This window comes from Schistocerca nitens, chromosome 6 (assembly GCF_023898315.1).
Source record: "Schistocerca nitens isolate TAMUIC-IGC-003100 chromosome 6, iqSchNite1.1, whole genome shotgun sequence".
In the NCBI taxonomy this organism is placed as follows: Eukaryota; Metazoa; Arthropoda; class Insecta; order Orthoptera; family Acrididae; genus Schistocerca; species Schistocerca nitens.
The window spans coordinates 628,161,604-628,182,201 of record NC_064619.1 but is presented as its reverse complement, the minus strand read 5'-3'; positions in this window follow the sequence as shown (position 1 = coordinate 628,182,201).

Here is a 20,598-nt window from a genome sequence, read left to right as displayed (position 1 = left end):
TAGGTCGCAGGTTCGAGTCCTGCCTCGGGCATGGATGTGTGTGATGTCCTTAGGTTGGTTAGGTTTAAGTAGTTCTAAGTCTAGGGGACTGATGACCTCAGATGTTAAGTCCCATAATGCTTAGAGCCATTTGAACCATTTGAATTTGTGAGCTTGAGTAAAAAGCTACTGACTTCCGGGACTAGCACGGTGTTCTACTTACACGTTGCAGCATCAGCCTCAGGCAAGCCGTCGAAACTAGCTGATGGGTTTTCAGGCCAGCCACTTACGAAGTCCTGCAGCTGGACGCCGAGATAACGCCGTTGTGGCGTTCTGCAATGCACCAGTCTACCGTAGTGGTAGGACCAACAGCTACATGCCATCGCACAATGCTGCGCTTCCGCAGATGGCTGCGGGACACGAAACAGGTTCCCGGCATAACTCACCTTGCTAGAGTACGTACAAACTGTCCCTGCTCCGGTTCTACGCGCTACAGCCTGGAACCGCGAGAACGCTACGGTCGCAGGTTCGAATCCTGCCTCGAGCATGGATGTGTGTGATGTCCTTAGGTTAGTTAAGTTTAAGTAGTTCTAAGTTCTAGGGGACTGATGACCTTAGAAGTTAAGTCCCATAGTGCTCAGAGCCATTTGAACCATTTTTTGTCCCTGCTCAGCCGTTAGCAGCGCTTCAGACTTCCACTGGTGGCGTGGCGGTCTCCGTACCAATCGACAGTCAAATCTGTGGCCAACCTTATCGGTGAGCTTCAACAACTGTGTGGAGCTGCTAATCTCTGAGTCATCGGCTATCCAAGACGGTTCCAGGCTACTAACCTGCACCGTCAGGCCAGCCAGTTGGTCCAACCGCCTGACACTGGAACCAGTCTCTGAGACTCCTGTCGGGGCGTCTATACCCACCCCCTGCCCGTCGCCTTGGGCTGTACACACTATAAGCGAGTGCAGCAGTAAGCCCACTTCTGCTGAGCTGAATCCCTTCTTGCGTCACAAGGTCACATGTTGTCAGCCGCGTCTGTTGACACACGATTCCGTTGCCTCCGTGGGCTTTAGCCATGGCTCTAACTACCGGCCACAGACACCGATCATCTATCGGGAAGCAGCGACTAATAAGGAATATTACTTTTGAGTAAACATTCTTCACTGAGTGAAGCAGTGGTTTTCCCACACCAGAATTGCAGAAGTTTTTTCAGTGGTACTATATATTTTTTGGAACTGAATCCAAATTTCAATTTCTTTCTGCTTTGTAGAAGGCAGACGTCACAACGCAAAATGCAAAAAAAGCTCAAAATTTTCGCAGCTTTTTAAGTTTAATTTCTTGGAAACTACACTCCTGGAAATGGAAAAAAGAACACATTGACACCGGTGTGTCAGACCCACCATACTTGCTCCGGACACATCGAGAGGGCTGTACAAGCAATGATCACACGCACGGCACAGCGGACACACCAGGAACCGCGGTGTTGGCCGTCGAATGGCGCTAGCTGCGCAGCATTTGTGCACCGCCGCCGTCAGTGTCAGCCAGTTTGCCGTGGCATACGGAGCTCCATCGCAGTCTTTAACACTGGTAGCATGCCGCGACAGCGTGGACGTGAACCGTATGTGCAGTTGACGGACTTTGAGCGAGGGCGTATAGTGGGCATGCGGGAGGCCGGGTGGACGTACCGCCGAATTGCTCAACACGTGGGGCGTGAGGTCTCCACAGTACATCGATGTTGTCGCCAGTGGTCGGCGGAAGGTGCACGTGCCCGTCGACCTGGGACCGGACCGCAGCGACGCACGGATGCACGCCAAGACCGTAGGATCCTACGCAGTGCCGTAGGGGACCGCACCGCCACTTCCCAGCAAATTAGGGACACTGTTGCTCCTGGGGTATCGGCGAGGACCATTCGCAACCGTCTCCATGAAGCTGGGCTACGGTCCCGCACACCGTTAGGCCGTCTTCCGCTCACGCCCCAACATCGTGCAGCCCGCCTCCAGTGGTGTCGCGACAGGCGTGAATGGAGGGACGAATGGAGACGTGTCGTCTTCAGCGATGAGAGTCGCTTCTGCCTTGGTGCCAATGATGGTCGTATGCGTGTTTGGCGCCGTGCAGGTGAGCGCCACAATCAGGACTGCATACGACCGAGGCACACAGGGCCAACACCCGGCATCATGGTGTGGGGAGCGATCTCCTACACTGGCCGTACACCACTGGTGATCGTCGAGGGGACACTGAATAGTGCACGGTACATCCAAACCGTCATCGAACCCATCGTTCTACCATTCCTAGACCGGCAAGGGAACTTGCTGTTCCAACAGGACAATGCACGTCCGCATGTATCCCGTGCCACCCAACGTGCTCTAGAAGGTGTAAGTCAACTACCCTGGCCAGCAAGATCTCCAGATCTGTCCCCCATTGAGCATGTTTGGGACTGGATGAAGCGTCGTCTCACGCGGTCTGCACGTCCAACACGAACGCTGGTCCAACTGAGGCGCCAGGTGGAAATGGCATGGCAAGCCGTTCCACAGGACTACATCCAGCATGTCTACGATCGTCTCCATGGGAGAATAGCAGCCTGCATTGCTGCGAAAGGTGGATATACACTGTACTAGTGCCGACATTGTGCATGCTCTGTTGCCTGTGTCTATGTGCCTGTGGTTCTGTCAGTGTGATCATGTGATGTATCTGACCCCAGGAATGTGTCAATAAAGTTTCCCCTTCCTTGGACAATGAATTCACGGTGTTCTTATTTCAATTTCCAGGAGTGTATAATTTTTGATGGTCATCACTTGGTACTGAATTAAAGCAGACAAGATTTTCTGACGAGCAGTACCGACACTAGGGAGCGCTGAAAAACAGAAGACAGGCAATTGCAGTTCGACTCGACGAAAGTCAGGTTTGACTTTCTGACGAGCGGTACAGGGGCTAGAGCGCATTGAAGAACAGAGATTTCTTGTCCCGTCTGAGAAAACGTCAAAAACGTTGACTCCTAGCCACTACAACTCGAAAAATCTACATGTTATGAATGAAACCCATACACCACGTGAAGGTCATTAAACTGTCCCTCAAACGTAATGGTGCATCATTCCCTCATGTGCATATGTCCGTTAGCCGAGTCGAACTGCGTTTACCTGGCATCCATTTTTCAGAGCTCTTTAGCGCCGATACACTCGTCAGAAAATCGAAAATGACTAATACATTGTGTAGAAAATTTTGTAGTTTCCGAGATATAAGCCAAAAACTGAAAAAAGTGCCAAGAGTTTGAGTTTTTTTTTTGCATTTTTCTTTATGAAACCGATGTCGTACAGGGCAGAAAACTTGAAATACCAGTTCAGCGTTAAAAAAAATACAGAACCCCGAAAAAAAGCTTTTGCAATTTTGTTACGGGATCAGTTATTTTGAACACCAGTTGACTGGACTAACTCCGTACTCGCCGCTGTACTGGAAGATCCCATCCCAAAGTTCCTGCATATGCCGTTCTGGGGCATAAGTGACCATCCAACACTTACGTTATCACCAACGCTGTCAACATGCACTCGACCCCGTTATACTTAATATTGCTAAAATTCTGCTGTACGGCTCACTAAGGTGTTGCAGGCAGTGGCCAAGAGAAAATTACAAATCTGCTGCTAGTTGAGGAGTACGGGACTGGCTGTAAGTACATTTTTGGGTAAGCAGGCAAAAGAAAGTCTTTTGGATCAAGATATGCGAGCGATATTCTACAGGAAGCGATAGAATTTGGGTGGTCGCATTCCCGAAATTTAATGACTTAATCATTGCGCCATGGAAAACTCAAAATAATCAGACCAGTCAAAAAATTTGTAATTCTCAGGAGACATCACGTCAGCCTTCATAATGGCTTCGAGACAGAGACATCGCAAGTTTTTTCAGGTATTCCATATTCAGCTGCAGCCACTTATCTATTATTAGATTCCGTAAAGTTAAAACTGTGGGATGTTGATTTCATCCGATGTCCCAAATAGTCCCAGACATTTTCTACGGGACTAAGATCACGTGCATCAGTGGACCAGTCATTTCCTAACCACAATGTTCCTCAGGCCAGGAACATATGCATTAGCCATCTGAAAATTGCTAGTTCAACTTGGAAGACAGAAAAGTTCAAAGGTTATTGGTCATGCAGGAGTAGAAGGAAGGGGCACCGCTTGATCGCTGAGAACGCTGAAATAAACATTCTCGTTCATGTTCAAGGTAATCTGAATGGGCCCAAGGCGAGATATCAGAAACACTATGAAAACATCACAGAACCATCTCTGGCCAGTATTAGACCATTTCGACACTGCAGTTTAAAGGCCCCATATGATCCTCGGTGCACTCGACATCCTGCATCACTGGAGAGACGCGAAATCGCGACCCGTCGGACCGCTCTACGTGCCTCCAGTCAGCTACGTCGAGTTTCTGTGTTGTTCGTCCCATTGCAGAACTGCAGCTTTGTGTGTCGGTGTGAGCGCTGGCCCTCTGCGACGTATCAGACTAAAAATGTCGATCTGACGCAGTTCCATTCGCAATGTTCACTGCGAAACTCGATGAGATGAACTGTTATTCACCATTTCAGATTAGGAACAGACTAACACTCGTGCCCGTTCGCTGTCGGTTACTTTTTTTACATGGCTGAGAGCGAGATATAGTTCCATGTAGATGCACTGGACAATCCGTGTTCATACACCAACAAATAGAGCAACATCGTTCAAGGGTTGGTCTTGGGCACACCCAAATACAATATCTGCCTTGCGTCATTATGTCACTTCTCCCTGTCGGTCGAACGGCACACTGGAATTACTTCAACGTCATGACTTACGTCAGTCGTTCAGGTCCACATGACCGCCAGGTGTCAGTTTTGCACAACATACAGCGCTCAAAAGAGACCAATGTGATCTCTTACGTCCAGTTTGTTTCTATCTTTCCCATAATGAATTTCGTACTTTCCATAACATCACCATCGAACGTTTTGCAGAATCCCTAACAAGACCATAAAAGACTAAGATTTGCTGCTTACAGATATGTACAGAGACTCAAGTAGTGGTGACGCAAAGCCAGGGTGGCAAATGCCAGCAAATCAGTGCGTCTGTAGGTACCTCACCTTTTGGCAGCGTTCGGGTAAAACGGCAGCAGGCCGTCAGGTGGCTCTTATTCTTCAAGTTTGATTTTCTTTCTTTTTCCTACCATTAGTTTGGCTTTATTGCCCTAAAAAATTAGTTTTGTACAGTTTGGGCTCAATAGGTTCCGCTTTACCCCTGTATTTAGAAAAAACGATGAATCGTATAAAAGCTCATTTTTTTTATCTCAAGATGTATTGTATGAAAGTAGCTGATTGTCCAGTAACATTTTAAATCCACCACCGAACATCAACATTTTCCAGCAATAAAGAGCTTACGCGAACTATCTCACATGACAAATAGCATCTGGAGCAAGGAGACATACTTCAAAACGTAATGCTTCGCTAACAAACATCGCAGCTACTTCTAAAGATTGTGCATATTTTTGTGACACCTCTGTTTTTGACACAAAGCCTAAAATTTTGGTGCACAATTTGTCAAATCCAGTGCCTGATTTCGCGCTTATTTCCAACAAACCCTCATATGTCAAAACTAGGGTCACACTAACATGTGTATTTGATTTACACATCCTCGAGTTATAAAAGAAAATCATAAACCTTACTTTATCAAATGGCAGTGGGGTTTCAGTTACGCATCTCTATAGTACCAGAGCAAATACTTTTTGCGCGGTAAACGAACTGAAAACAAATACAGTGTACTTGCTGTGGCTGCACGCATCCTTCCAAAGCGAAAGGTGGCTGTGGTTTTTTACAGGTCACAACTGACAAGGGGATCACGTCTACCCATCATCATCGATTTTGTCCAAATTTAGGATATATGCTGGGCTCGGCCAGAAATGAAAGTGACGGAAGTAGCAGCTCCAGATGGCAGAGACTTTACAATAAAATAGCATTTTAGCCGTGGTCATTTCCTCTTATGTTAGCGTAGTTTCTTACAGCAACATATTACGGACATCAGCAGCAAAGCAGAAGATCTAAAAGTTAAGTATTAATTTTTTTGAGCCCTTCTGGTTTGATGTGGCCCTTCACGAACTCCTCTCCTGTGTGGGCCTCTTCATCTCAGAGTAGCACCTGCAACCTACGTGCTCAGTTATTTGCTTGACGTATTCCAACCTCTGTCTTTCACTACAGTTTCTGCCCTCTACAGCTCCTTCTAGTACTATGGAAGTCATTCCCTGATATCTTAACATATGTCCTGTCACCCTGTCACTTCTCCTCGTCAGTGTTTTCCACATATTCCTTTCCTCTCCGATTCTGTGCAGAACCTCCTCATTCTTTACCTCATCACTCCAACCTAATTTTCAACATTCGGCTGTAGCACCACATCTCAAATGCTTCAATTCTCTTCTGTTCCTGTTTCCCCACAGTCAATGATTCACTACCATATGCTCCAAACGTATATTTTCAGAAATTTCTTCCTCAAATTAAGGCCTAAGTTAGATACAAGTGGACTTCTCTTGGCCACGAATGCCCTTTTTGTCATAGGTATTTTGCTTTTGATGTCCTCCGTGCTCCGTCCGTCATTGGTTATTTTGCTGCCTAGGTAGCGGAATTCTTTAACTTCATCCTTTTCGTGACCATCAATCCCGATGTTAATTTTCTCGCTCTTCTCAATTCTGCTACTTCTCATTACTTTCGTGTTTCTTTGGTTTACTCTAAATTCTTATTCTGTATTCATTACATTCTTCATTCCAATCAGCAGATCATTCAGGATAGGAATGTCATCAGCGAATGGATCATTGATATCCTTTCACCTTGAATTTTAATTCCAGTCCTGAACCTTTCTTTTATTTCCATCTTTGCTTCTTCGATGTACAGATTGAACAATAGGGGCGAAAGACTACATTCCTGTCGTACACCCTTTTTAATCCGAGCACTTCGTTCTCTGTCGCCCACTCTTATTATTCCCTTTTGTCTCTTGTTATATTCTACCACCGAGTTTACGACACCCAAGAACTTTATTGACATTTTCATTCATATTACTTTCTCTCTAAATTTTTGGTACGAGGACATCGCGTTCTGCACCTGATCGAGGAACCTGTTTCATTATTCCAGAATGAAATTTTCACTCTGCAGCGGAGTGTGCGTTGATATGAAACTACCTGGAAGATTAAAACTGTGTGCCGGACTGAGACTCGAACTCGAACTTGTTTCACTATTAATTTTTAGTGAGTTTTCTCAATGAGATCTCAAAGTGAACATTACGATTTAGCTGTTTTAAGTAAGTATAAAGTATAAGAAAAGAGGAGAGTGGGATACAATCCAGTGAAATGAAGTTTCTGAGACGTATGCTAGGGAAGACAAGGAGAGACAGAGTGAAAAATGAATATGTTAGGAAGGAAATTGGAGTGGAGGAGTTGACTGAGAAAATTGAAAGGATAGATTAAAATGGTCTGGGCAAGTGAAGAGGATGGGAGAGGGAAGAATACCAAGAAGAATGATGGAGTTCAAGATTGAGGGCAAGAGGCCAAGAGGAAGGCCGAGAACAAAGATGGACTGATACAATAAGGATGAATTTAAGGAGGAGAAACCTGCTGTGGAACCAAATTGTGGAAGAAGAATGGTGGAAAGACCGAGTAAAGTGGCGAAGTACCATTGAGACGCCAACCCGACCAGATGTTGGATAGAGTGGAAACGAAGATGATGATGATGAAGTAATTATATTTATTCACATTCCCAGCAGTAATGTTTCTGCTTATAAAAGCTTAGCGGCGGCTGTGCATTCCGCCCCGCTGTGGCCTGGTTTCAGTTAGTGAAACAGACTGAATTAAACAACCAGCCGATATTACTTAATGAACGAATCTGTCATGCGAAAGCAATGATGTTTATGGTTACTTTATTCGTTCTTACATTTTAAAGCCCACGGGTCTCCACTTTCCCTTACCCTGCAGATTTCACACAGCTCAGTTTTACACGGAATGGAACAACAAAACTAGGGGGTTGGGGTAGGCATGTGGGTGAGAGTTCCAAACAGAGCCAGCCTACAGACCATCAGTTGGGGAGAGTGCGCAGCGGACACTGCACGGCGGGCTGCGCGCCTCGGGCAACACGGGCCCCTCGCCCTGCCGTGGCCTGGCTTTTGACCTTTGCCTGCGAACCCGGCGACACAGATAGCCGAGGCTGCTAAATATTTCTGTCTGCGCCCGGAGGTGAGATGGCTTCGATCGCTGCACGGAAGGTACGTCGGGCGATTCACGGCTCTCCAACGAGCAGTTGCGTTGAAAGAGCGCACTCCCTAAGCTGCATCGCTGAGCAAAGCGTCTCCCGCGGGAGAATACTCTGAGGAAACACGAAAACGTACGCTCCGATTACAACGGGATGCCAGGTGCTTGCGCTGCCTTTTCCGAATGCACTTCCGGGCAATCTTTTACGTTCGTCTTATATGACATGTCTTTATCACCAACCATATATGCAAATTCCTGTGTGTAAAGCGAACTGAAAATTATAAATTCATAGTCATTAAAAGTGCAACAGCATGAAGTTGGTGTACAAGTCACATGAAAAACGACACAAAGTGTACTACATGCTGGACTAAGCAACCGGTTAGATTTTTAACACAACTAAATAAAGCAGGTAGGACTAACGCTACGTATATTCTGTACATAAGGAAAGGTTTATCATTCAAAAATAGCGTTAGTGTTGGTCGATTTTGAGAAGACATTTTTATGCCTCATGTAATATGGAGAAAGAACTACCGGCACGTGTCGGAAATTGACAACAGTGGTATTGTCGCCTATCGAGATTGTGGTTTATCGTTCGGCAATATAGGTACTCTTAGGTCTGACTAAAACTGCGGTAGAACGAGATTCAATTTCTAATATTACGAAGGACTTTTCCTTGTGGGAGGATTGAAACGGAAGTGCACTCAGCCAGTTGAGGAGCTACCTGAAGTAGCGGCTCCGGCGGGAGTGGGTGGTAGGGTCAGGGGGGGGGGGGGAGGGAAGCGGTGTCGTAACCCTATGCACTTCCACACTGTACCCGAATGACATTGTCGGCAGAGGATGACCCGGCGGCCGGTCGGTATAAACAGCCTGTCAGAGAGCCATTAAGCTACTCGCATTGATCGGGATCCTACGATTGTCGTGTTAATATGGAGTCAGGGGGTTCAGCGGAGACGTAATAAACGCCATGCAGGATCTCAGTGGCCCCATGCGACTAGCGCTCAAGAGGAGAGACATAGTCTTCTTTCAGCCATGGGGGATCGTAGAGCAACATTAGTTACCTTGAACGAGGAAATGGGTTTGTTTACAGCGAGATAAGTATCCACATGGACAATTTTTCCTTTTTTAACCTGGATACAATTATGTGGCCGGTAATAACTACTAACCAAATTACTTTCGCATATGTATGACAATGAATACTGCAACTACTGACGACTAGTCCTATGGCGTTGCCCATCCCTGACCAACTTGCAGGTGGGCCACTACCACCGCAATGACGCTACCAAGTGAACATTTTATTTTAAACTCTCTCCACTGCCCTCACAGAATACAAAAAACTACCAACATCACATCTACAACACACCATCTACGAGGGTCATTCCGTAAGTCCGGGGAACTATGCATATCTTACGATAATGCGACATGAGAATTCCAAGATGTGCGTTGAACCGGCAAGGCAGTGTGTATCTGAATCCCAACATTTTGGGAATTTTGTGGTAGGTTTCTGTGGGACCAAACGGCTGAGGTCTTCGGTCCCTAGGCCTACACGCTGCTTAATATAACTTAAACTATCTTATGCTAAGGACAACATACACACCCATGCCTGAGGGAGGATTCGAACTACCGACGGGGGGAGCCGCGCGGACCGTGGCAAGACCCCTCAGAGCACGCGGCAATGCCAACATAGAATAGGCTTCCAGTACAGGACGTCGCGGCAGAGAGTCAAACGAAACACACGCATTGGAACTCAGTGTAAATTTGCCTAATGGTAGGGCGACCATTCACGATAAGCGGGAAATCCGGTTTCGAGTCCCGGTCCAGCACAAAGTTTCACTGTAGTCATGCCTAATGATAAAGGGACCACTTGTGATAAGCGGGAAATCCGGGTTCGAATACCGGTCTGCCACAAATTTTCACTGTCGTCAATCCATTATACAGATATTGGTTGTCCATATTCGCAAATGCGAATACATCCCCTGTGTAAACTTATTGTGCAAGAGTACAAATGAAACAAAACTAGTACCCCAGTGGATGCAGACGGGGTTGTCAACGATGGGGAAGGCGTTGAATGCCATTAGCATTGCCAATAATGTGTGCACCTGCCGCCGACAAGCCGTAAGGATATCCGCCCTGTTTGCAAAGTGCCTCCCACGTAATGACTTCATTAGTTGTGGAATGAGGTCCAAGTCCTATGGCTTGGGGTCCAGTGGGTAGGGTGGACCGGGGAGGATTTCCCCCCCCCCCCCCCCCCCCCACCGCGGTTCACAGTTCTTGATGTTTCAGGCGCTGGTATCGAGCCACCCTCTCACGCGGCCGCAATCTGTCGGTTGATTTCGGAACTGTTTGCCCCGTCCTTCAGAATGAGGTCACTGCCATTACAGTGATGCCACTTGTTCTCACGATATGCCACAGTTGCCATGACTTGTGCAGTGACTACCCGAACTAAAGTGTTTTTTTGCGCTTCCAACTAACACTTTTAACTACAAGTCAAGGCAAGTAACTACTTTTGTCACAGTTAAGTATACTAGTGCGGAAAACCGCAGAGGCGTCCCAAAATGTTGGGATTCAGATACACACTGCCTTGCCGGTTCAACGCACATCTTGGAATTCTCATGTCGCATTATCGTAAGATATGCATAGTTCCCCGGACTTACGGAATGACCCTCGTAGATGGTGTGTTGTAGATGTGATGTTGGTAGTTTTTTGTATTCTGTGAGGGCAGTGGAGAGAGTTTAAAATAAAATGTTCAATTTCCAGCTTAGAATAGCTCTACCACCTTGCTCCTACACTGTCCTTTCATACGGAGAAGAGCCAAAAAAACTCCATCTCCCTAATATCGTGTAGGGCCCCCGCGAGCAAACAAAAGTGCCGCAACACGACGTGGCGTGAACTCAACTAATATCTGAAGTAGTGCTGGAGGGAATTGAAACCATGAATCGTGCAGGGCTGTCCATAAATCCCTAAGAGTACGACGGCGTGAAGATCTCTTCCGAACAGCGCTTTGCAAGACATCCCACATTTGCTCAATAACGTTCACGTCTGGGGAGCCAAAACACTCAAAGAGTGTTCCTGGAGCCACTCTGTAGCAATTCTGGACGTGTAGGGAGTCGCATTGTCCTGCTGGAATTGCCCAAGTCCGTCTGAATGCACAATGGACATGAATGGAGGCTTACGTACGTGTCATCTGCCAGAGTCGTATCAAGACGTATCAGGGGTCCCATATCACACCAACTGCGCACACCCCACACCATTACAGAGCCTCCACCAGCTTAAACAGTCCTGTGCTGACATGCAGGGTCCATGGATTCATGAGGTTGTCTCCAGGCCTGTACCAGTCCATCCACTCAATACAATTTGAAATGAGAGTCGTCAGACTAGACAACATGTTTCCAGTCATCAATAATCCAACGTCGGCGTTGACGGTTCCAGGCGAGGCGTAAAGCTTTGTGTCGTGCAGTCATCAATGGCAGACGAGTGGGCCTTCGACTCCGAAATCCCATATCGACGAAGTTTCGTTGAATGGTTCGCACGCTGGCACTTGTTGGCTGCCCGGCATTGAAATCTGCAGCAATTTTCGGAAGGGTTGCATTTCTATCACGGTGAAGGATTCTCTTTGTTGGTCCCATTTTCGAAAGTGAAGAAATAATGCATCCATCTCATTGCCTTGATCAGTGGCTTCCACGATATCATGTGAGAAAATGTGCCTTCAGTTCAGCTTCACTCGTAACTTGCTCACTGAACGTAAGACCTTTCAGATAACCCCACTGCCAGTGGTCACGCAGATTAACATCAGGTGATTTGGGCGGCCAGGCTGTAGGGTAATGACGGCTGCTAATTCTAGAATTTCCGAAATTCCACTGTAGCACCCACTTCTCTAGCTATGCAATGTACGGAGGACAGCCGTCTTGCGTAAAAATGATACTCGCGCATCGACGCTGTTGCATTGGAATGACGTTGGTGCACAAAAGACTCTCATAGCATTTATCAGTGGCAGTACAGGTAACAGGATCCGCAGAACTCATCTCCTCGAAAAATACGGCCGTGCAATAAACGATGCCCTGTGTCCTCAATGAATGAAGTAGTACCGGTTGAAGAAAATGCAGATTTTCTGTTGCCCATATTCTGCAATTCTGCATACTGACATGTCCTTCCCCACAAACACGATCCTTCATGGAGGCAGTCGTGTTGGGCGTCTCGGACACACACTGAGGAACAGCAGTGTGCCGCATGTGTGTTGGTGTGCATATACTGACGCTTACAGCTCGAACTATTGGCCAAATCTACGTTAGTGTTTTTTTGTTCCGTTTCCCCCTGCCTCAGTAATACGCTGTTCAAATGTGACGTCATTCTGAGCAGTAGCTGTCTTTTTGCAGCCATTTGAAAGTTATGGATACCCAGTAGTTACAACCACTTTTTGCGATCTATGCCAGAGAACAAAGTGGAAAATTCGTGTTCTTATTGGTACAGTGGATTACACCGTTGGCAAAATGCTTCGGAGTGACTGTAATGTACATACAGGGTGGCAATTATTGACAGATATGAAAAAAACGTAAATTACATAAAAAATACGGCGTCCACACACTTCATTCAACACGTAGACGTCACCACAAATATTCGGATTTAGGTTATGACATGTTCGATATGCCTGCCATCATTGGGGGTGATGTGGCGCAGACGGATAGAGAAATTCTGCATGACCCGCTGAAGTGTCGGAAAATCGATGCTGTCGATGACCTCCTGAATGGCTGTTTTCAGCTCAGAAATGGTTTTGGGGTTATTGCTGTACACCTTGTCTGTAGTAGAGTCCCACAAAAAAGAATCGATGTGTTCAGATCCGGCGCATGCCAGTGGCCTCTGGGTACCCCAGAGCCAGAGTGCTTCTCCAGGATATCAAACACTCTCCTGCTTGGATGGGGTCGACCACCGTCTTACATGAGCTACATCTTGTCGAAATCAGGGTCACTTTGGATAATGGGCATTAAATCATCTTCCAAAACCTTCATGTATCGTTCGATAGCCACCGTGCCATCAAGGACTACCGAACCGATTATTTCGTGACTGGACACTGCACATCATACTGCCATCCGTTGCGTGTGAAGAGACTTCTCGGTCGCGAAATGCGGTTTCTAATTAACCCAAATGCGCCAGTTTTGCTTATTGGCCAACCCCTCCAAATAAAAGTGGGCTTCATCGCTAAATCAAACCACATTCACATCAAAGTCTTATTCGTGAATTCTGCGGACAATTGTATCGGCGAAACACAACCGATATTCCATCTTGTATGGGAAGAGATGAAGGTCTTCAACAGAAGTTTGTCGCCGTGTCTCACGGTTGATTCCCACCTGTTGTGCAGCTCGTCTGATCGATTTCCTGGTTCAAATGGCTCTGAGCACTATGGGACTCAACTGCTGAGGTCATTAGTCCCCTAGAACTTAGAACTAGTTAAACCGAACTAACCTAAGGACATCACAAACATCCATGCCCGAGGCAGGATTCGAACCTGCGACCGTAGCGGTCTTGCGGTTCCAGACTGCAGCGCCTTTAACCGCACGGCCACTTCGGCCGGCTCGATTTCCTGGGACTGGTTTGAAAACCAGCGCGTGTCTTCTCGATGTCCTCAGGCGTTTTCGCCTGTTTTGGAGGACCAACATTGCCAACACTGTCGTCACGAAAGCTACCAGTTCTCTCCCTATTTTGCGAATCAAATTCTTGATTGTTAGCACACATGGAGCTTTTATCTTCAGCTTGAACTCGGTCACAAAATTCGTTTGAGCCGCAGTTGGGCTGTTATTGCTCGAATAGTAGACCACAAGCTCTATACGCTCAGGTATGCTGTACGGTGACATTTTCACATGCAAATGGCCGAGAACAACCAGGTGGGTGCGCATGCGCATACTAATTTCCATCATGCCCCGCGGCTAACTGTACAATTTGAACGTCCTAACACAAAACGTTCAGAATTTATGATGATTTTATTTCATGTATTTCAATAACTGTCACCCTGTATACATTTTATGCAGAAATAAGGGGGGTAGTCATAAGATTATCATATTCAAGAAATAAAGTTAGTTGATTTGTTTGTTTGGTTGCAGGTAGACGTCTACAGCCGTGGAACATATTAAAATGCGCGCGCCGCAGTTCCGTAGCACGCCACTAGGGGATCCAAAACAAAATGGCGAAGTTAATTCATGGAGTGTAGTCGGAAATACATGGTTTCGATGCTACAAAAATGGTTCAAATGACTCTGAGCACTATGGGACTTAACATCTGAGGTCATAAGTCCCCTAGAACTTAGAACTAATTAAACCTAACTAACCTAAGGACATCACACACATCCATGCCCGAGGCAGGATTCGAACCTGCGACCGTAGCGGTCGCGCGGTTCCAGACTGAAGCGCCTAGAACCGCATGGCGACTGCGGCCGGCTTCTATGCTACAGACCATTTATTCAATTGTACATTGTTACAGAGACTTCGCTCTAATACGCGCTGTACCATGCAGCAACAGTTGAAGTATGTGTTGAAAATGGTTTCCACGGGCCTCAGCGCATGTGTGTATGCGCCATAGCATGTTCTGTCTCACATGTTCACATGTTGAGATCCGGTGAACGAGCAGGCCATGCAACTGGACCCCCTCGTCTGATCCATCGATCAGGGAAGACACGATTGAGATGCGTCCAGATGTTAACGGCGAAGTGGGACGGAGCGAAATCATGTAGCAGCCACATAACCCTTCGAATCATCAACGGCACATCTTCCAGCAGGGGAGGCAAAGTCACCCGCAAGAAACGCCGATAGTTCCGGCCTGTTAGGTGACGTGGAAGGAAGACTGGTCCCAAAATACGGTCGCCAGTTATCCAGGCCCACACATTCCGGCTGCACCGATGATGTCGATACACTGGCACGATGCCATGGATGACTCTTTTGAAAGCTGAGCATACCACACTGCGTAAAGATGGTCTGATCTGTGAATAGGATGGGTGACCCAAATCCCGGAATCGTGGTTGCCTGGTCAAGAAACCAGTGACAAAACTGCTCAAGATGTGGAAAGTCTGTCGCTAGTAAGCCCTGCACACCCTTTAAGTGATAAGGCTAGTAACAAATGTCGTGGTGAATGTTCCACACAGTCGTCTGATTTACGCTGTACTGGCGGGCCAACTGCCTGGTACCGACATGGCGGTCGCCTTCCACGGGTTTTATCACATTTTCCTCCCAACGAAAACGTCCTTCATGATGTCCTGGTTTCTGAAACGACCCTGTCCCAGACAAGCGGAGAAACATTGTTGCAAACATTGAACGCTGTGATTGTTGTTGCGGGGTTAGGTCTCCTGATACAACCTTGATGCCCACTGCCCGCTGCCATTTGCCTTTCCCTAAGTAAACACCATGTTGGCAAACCCTCGATTCGAATACGTAACCATTGTGCACAACGCTATATCATACCCGCTGTAAGGTGAGTCAGCAAGAGAAGTGAATCGGACACGACATTACCAATTATTGTGGCAGGAGAGAGCGCCAGGGTATGACGTATGAGGAGCAGTACCATTCTCTAGGAGGAAACCATGTATACTGTAACTGTGGCTGCATGGTACAGCGCGTATTAAACCACCGTCTCTGTAACAAAGTATGATTGAATAAGTAGTCTCTAGCATGGAAACCATGCATTTCCGGACATAATTTCATTAGATCTTTTTTGTTCCGTATCCTCTCATCGATCAGTCACTAGAGTTTGTACACGGTGAGAAAAATCACTCTGTATATGATGGTGAATACAGGTCGAAGCAATTGATTAAAATCTGTACCAAGCCATGGTACAAATTTTAATTCATTGCTTCGGCCTGTATTCGTTAAAGCAGACACTGTTCTACATCTACATCTACATCCATACTCCGCAAGCCAACAGACGGTGTGCGGCGGAGGGTACCTTGAGTACCTCTATCGGCTCTCCCTTCTATTCCAGTATCGTATTGTTCGTGGAAAGAAGGATTGTCGGTATGCCTCTGTGTGGGCTCTAATCTCTCTGATTTAATCCTCATTGTCTCTTCGCGAGATATACGTAGGAGGGAGCAACATACCGCTTGACTCCTCGGTGAAGGTATGTTCTCGAAACTTTAACAAAAGCCCGTACCGAGCTACTGAGCGTCCCTCCTGCAGAGTCTTCCACTGGAATTTATCTGTCATCTCCGTAACGCTTTCGCGATTACTAAATGATTCTGTAACGAAGTGCGTTGCTCCCCGTTGGATGTTCTCTCTCTCTTCTATCAACCCTATCTGGTACGGATCCCACACTGGTGAGCAGTATTCAAGCAGTGGGCGAACAAGTGTACTGTAACCTACTTCCTTTGTTTTCGGATTGCATTTCCTTAGGATTCTTCCAATGAATCTCAGTCTGGCATCTGCTTTACCGACAATCAACTTTATATGATCATTCCATTTTAAATCACTCCTAATGCCTACTCCCAAATACGAGGGCGGTTCAGAAAGTAACCTCCAATTGGTCACAGTGCGGGTTGTGGGGGGAGTAGCGACGCCATCTGTGCGTTCACGCACTCAACAGGTCAGTCGGCATCAAGCCGTGGTCGAGTGAACGTCGTACCTGCGCTAGTTTAGTTTTTGTGGCAGTTTGAAATGTGTGCTGCAATAGAAAACCCCGCCAAATGTGAAGTGCGTGCTGTCATAAGGTTTTTTACAGCCAAAGGATATCCTGCAGCAGCTATTCATCGTGAGATTTGTGCCGTGTACGGACCAAGAGTTATGAGTGAAGGAGTTGTCCGTGAATGGGTACGTTTATTTAAAAGTGGACGAGAAAACGTTCATGATGAAGAGAGGAGTGGTAGACCATCATTGGTGACTGACGAACTCGTTCAGACAGTTGATGCAAAAGTTCGTGAAAATCGACGTTTCTCAATGTCGGAGTTGTCTACTGGTTTTCCACAGATTTCTAAGACTCTCTTGTACGAGATAGTGACAGCAAGATTGGGTTACCGTAAGTTCTGTGCACGATGGGTGCCCAAAATTCTTACCGACCACCACAAAACTCAAAGAATGGCCTCTGCATTAGACTTTCTGTCACGTTATGAGGACGAAGGAGAACCATTGTTAAACAGAATCGTGACCGGTGACGAAACCTGGATTAAGTACGTGAACCCTGAGACAAAAGAACAATCAAAGATGTGGGCACATTCAAATTCGCCTACCAAACCAAGAAAAGCCTCGCAAGATTTTTCTGCCAGAAAACTGATGGCAACGGTGTTTTGGGATGCCAAAGGGGTGTTGTTGGTTGAATTCATGGAACGTGGTACGACCATTAATCAAGACGTGTACTGTGAAACAATAAAAAAGTTACGACGGGCTATACAGAACAAACGCCGTGGTATGCTGACTTCCGGTATCGTTTTTTTGCACGATAACGCCCGTCCTCACTCTGCTCGCAGAACAACGGCCCTTCTTGAGTCCTTCAAGTGGGACGTTATCAACCATCCACCTTACAGCCCAGACCTGGCGCCAAGTGATTATCACCTCTTCATGCATTTGAAGAAATGGCTTGGGTCACAGCAGTTTGATGACGACGAAGAGCTCAAAGATGCGGTCACAGGCTGGCTCCAGGCACAAGCGGGTGATTTTTATGCAGAAGGAATTTCAAAGCTTGTGAAGAGATACGATAAGTGCCTCAATCGCTATGGAGACTATGTAGAAAAATAGTGCAAAGATGTAGTTGTAAGATGTATATATTAAAATATTTTTATTTAACTTGGTGTATTTTTTTAAATCAACCGGAGGTTACTTTCTGAACGGCCCTCGTAATTTATGGAATTAACTGCTTCCAGTTGCTGACCTGCTATATTGTAGCTAAATGATAAGGGATCTTTCTTTCTATGTATTCGCAGCACATTACACTTGTCTACATTGAGATTCAATTGCCATTCCCTGCACCATGCGTCAATTCGCTGCAGATCCTCCTGCATTTCAGTACAATTTCCCATTGTTACAACCTCTCGATACACCACAGCATCATCCGCAAAAAGCCTCAGTGAACTTCCGATGTTATCCACAAGGTCATTTATGTATATTGTGAATAGCAACGGTCCTACGAGTTGAGACATAATACGTTTGTGGAACATATAATTTAATACGATCAATCCAGATGACTTCATCAGCTGCCTAATCTCCACGGACGAGTGCCGATTGTATCACAATGAGCGTGAGGCTAAGGTGGAAGTCAAGCAGAGGAAACATGTGCATTCACCACTACCAACAGAGGCGAAGACACAACCATCTTTGGCAAAGGTCTTTTAGGACTGCCACGGTGTGACGCTAACAGGTCATGTTATGCACGTAAGAGAGCAAACTGTCGCAGCAACATACTAGCGGAGGCTCCCGTCAAGACGAAGCATCGCGGGAAGGGAAGCTGTGCAATGAATTACTTTCGCTCCACGAAAACGCCCCTGTTCTTCCTGCGCAGGTCACAGTCACTCATGCTGCCTTCTTTGGTTATCAAATTTTGCATCGGCCCACCTGCTGGATAGGAATGTACCCAGCGACGTAATCCTTCTTTTCTTGGACTATAGCGTCACAGACACTTCGAGAATGACTACTGGGTGATTTTCGAGACGTGACGTATGCGGAGTAGTCAAACTGTATACAAGAGCGGCGCTGAGATGGTGATGTGCGCTTCTCTAATCTATCGTAGCTGTGTGCCCTCTATCCCCTCACCTGCGATAAAACTACGTTCCTGCAAATTTTTGTACGCAGCTTTAGAAAATTTTGTAAGTTTGTTCTTAGATTTAGTGTAAACGAAGACTTACTGAAAAATATTTCTCGAATAAAGTACACTGATGGAAAATATTGCACACGGGAAATTAAATAAATACGAGTCATACACTGAAGCGCCAAAGAAACTGGAATAGGCGTGCGTATTCAAATACAGAGACATTTAAACAGGAAGAAGACGGCGTTACGATCGGCAAGACAACAAATGTCTGACGCTGTTGTACGATCCGTTACTGCTGCCACTGTGGCAAGTTATCAACGTTTAAGTGAGTTTGATCGTGATTTTTATAGTCGGCGCACGAGCGATGGGACACAGCGTATCCGAGGTAGCGATGAAGTGGGGATATTCCCGTATGACCATTTCACGAGTGTACTGTGAATATCAGGAATCCCGTAAAACAAAATCTCCGACATCTCTTCGGCCGGAAAAAGAATCAGCAAGAACGGGACCAAGGGCGAAAAGAGAATCGTTCACCGTGAAAGAAGTGCAACTCTTCTGCAAATTGCTGTAGATTTCAATGCTGGACAGTCAACAAGTGTCAGTGTGCGAACCTTTCAACGAAACATCATCGATATTGGTTTTCGGAGCCGAAAGTCCAGTCCCATACCGTTGATGACGACACAAAGCTTTACCCCTCGCTGGGCCTGTCACACTGATATTGGACTGTTGATGACTGGAAACATGTTGTTTGATCGGACGAGTCTCGTTTCAAATTGTATCGACAGTATGGACTTGTACGGGTATGGAGACAACCTCATGAATCCATGTATGTCAACAGCAGTCTGTTCAAGCTGGTGGAGAATCTTTAATGGCGTGGGGCGTGTGCAGTTGGAGTGATATGGGACCCCTGATACGTCTAAATACAGGGCTATTACAAATGATTGAAGCGATTTCATAAATTCACTGTAGCTCCATTCATTGACATATTGTCACGACACACTACAGAATCGTAGAAAAACTCATAAAGTTATGTTCGGCTGACGCCACACTTCAGGTTTCTGCCGCCAGAGCGCTCGAGAGCGCAGTGAGACAAAATGGCGACAGGAGCCGAGAAAGCGTATGTCGTGCTTGAAATGCACTCACATCAGTCAGTCATAACAGTGCAACGACACTTCAGGACGAAGTTCAACAAAGATCCACCAACTGCTAACTCCATTCGGCGATGGTATGCGCAGTTTAAAGCTTCTGGATGCCTCTGTAAGGGGAAATCAACGGGTCGGCCTGCAGTGAGCGAAGAAACGGTTGAACGCGTGGGGGCAAGTTTCACGCGTAGCCCGTGGAAGTCGACGAATAAAGCAAGCAGGGAGCTAAACGTACCACAGCCGACGGTTTGGAAAATCTTACGGAAAAGGCTAAGGCAGAAGCCTTACCGTTTACAATTGCTACAAGCCCTGACACCCGATGACAAAGTCATACGCTTTGAATTTTCGGCGCGGTTGCAACAGCTCATGGAAGAGGATGCGTTCAGTGCTAAACTTGTTTTCAGTGATGAAGCAACATTTTTTCTTAATGGTGAAGTGAACAGACACAATGTGCGAATCTGGGCGGTAGAGAATCCTCACGCATTCGTGCAGCAAATTCGCAATTCACCAAAAGTTAACGTGTTTTGTGCACTCTCAC